Source organism: Nicotiana tabacum, chromosome 10, assembly GCF_000715075.1.
Source record: "Nicotiana tabacum cultivar K326 chromosome 10, ASM71507v2, whole genome shotgun sequence".
NCBI classification, from domain to species: Eukaryota; Viridiplantae; Streptophyta; class Magnoliopsida; order Solanales; family Solanaceae; genus Nicotiana; species Nicotiana tabacum.
The window spans coordinates 81,089,156-81,090,825 of record NC_134089.1 but is presented as its reverse complement, the minus strand read 5'-3'; the positions used below and the strand labels follow the sequence as shown (position 1 = coordinate 81,090,825).

The 1,670-nt window shown below is 37.2% G+C and overlaps 1 non-coding gene across 1 annotated transcript; it reads left to right on the top strand.

Moving 5' to 3' along the window:
- The first annotated feature begins 304 nt into the window (after window positions 1-304).
- LOC142165679 (small nucleolar RNA R71) lies at window positions 305-411 on the top strand. Its single transcript, XR_012696330.1, has one exon. It is a non-coding gene; the product is annotated as a small nucleolar RNA R71 (small nucleolar RNA).
- Window positions 412-1,670: the final 1,259 nt, after the last annotated feature.

Below are 1,670 nucleotides of genomic sequence, written 5' to 3'. Positions count from 1 at the left end.
ATGCTACATCTGTTGTTCTTGGTGCATTGTCATTTTGTTCATCTGATTTGCTAATCTTGCTATATATACCCTCATGGCTGAGAAATCATCAAGCTCAATCACACCTACTGCCTTTTGTTTAAATGCTCTTTATGATTCCCTATCTCCTTGCCAATTATTATCATTAGCAGTAAACTTGTTTAGCAGTATTTGGATCTCACTATACGGTCTTGCCATGCAACTACCATCACATGATGAGTCAAAATTCATCTTTTATGCCTCGTCCAACCCATCAACGAAAGTGTGACCCAGCACCTCATCAGTTTGACAATGATGTGGGTAGTCTCTGAGTAACTTCTTGAATCTTTCCCAAGCTTAACGAAGAGTCTCGCCATCTCGTTGTTGAAACCCAAGAATCTAGTTCCTCAGGGACTTTGTCTTCTTAGTAAGAAAAAACTTGATTAAGAATTTTCTTGCTAGATCATCCAAAGTGTTGATTGAGTTCGTGGGATCCTTTTTCAACCATTCCTTAGCTTCCCCCAGCAATGAAAAGAGAAACAGTGTCAGCCAGACATAGTCCTTGGAAACATTCGGATAATTGTAAGTGTCTGTAATTTCCAGGAAGTTTTAAATGTACCTCTGCAGATCTTCATAAGATAGACCCATATACTGCCTAGTGGACTGAATCAGCTGTACCATGTACCGTTTGAGTTCAAAGTGACCCGTGATATCAGGCTTCACAATAGCCTGAGTCATATTAGCAAGATTGGGCCTTGCAGCTTCTATCACCGGACGCTCTTCATTACTTGCCATCTCTATTGGTTGTGGTTGAACTATGATGTCCAACTCTCTTTGTATTCTAGTTCTAGTTTCGACTTCCCTCCTCACTCCATGAAGTGTTCATTCGATTTCAGGATCAAGAAGAAGGAGATTGTTTGCACTTCTACTCCTCCGCATTCAAGAGAAGAGCCTGCATTATCACAAACAAGGCAAACTAAAAATTAAAACTTGAACAAATAACGAATAAAAGCTTAACCTAAATAAATAAACAATAACTAAGTCCCCGACAATGGTGCCAAAAACTTGTTCGTTCCCAAACACATACATAAGTATACGTGGTCGTCAAGTAATAAAGTGACTCAAAAGTCGGATGTCAAACCCACAGAGACTTAGATTGATCGTTAACTAAGCAAACTAAAATCAATTAATTGTCTAAGATAATCAAGAGTGATGCTTTTCTATTAATCTACTATTGCGGAAATTAAACAAGTAACAACTAATTTAACAAGAATGCAAATGTATATGATGAGATCTTAATTCAAAGAAGATAAAGAATCCAGGGTTGTGGTTGGTTTATCAATCCTATTAAGTTCAATAATCACACTCGTTAATCCAGATTATCTATGATTGTTAATTAATCGGATCGTTTATATGAATAGCATGTTCCCACAATACTACTCACATGTCTATAATATATCAATCCTATATTCCTATGGTATTGAATCCATCATGAAGGAATATAATACGACATTCAATTAAGCAAGGCTATTAGGTATATTCCTATCCTAACCGCAAAATCTTTCCCCGATCCATGGGTTCAGAAACATGCTCTCTCTAATTCTACTCTAATCTAAACACGGATTTCCAAAGCATAGCATAGATAGTAAATAGAACTCAACTGCTGGCCAAAC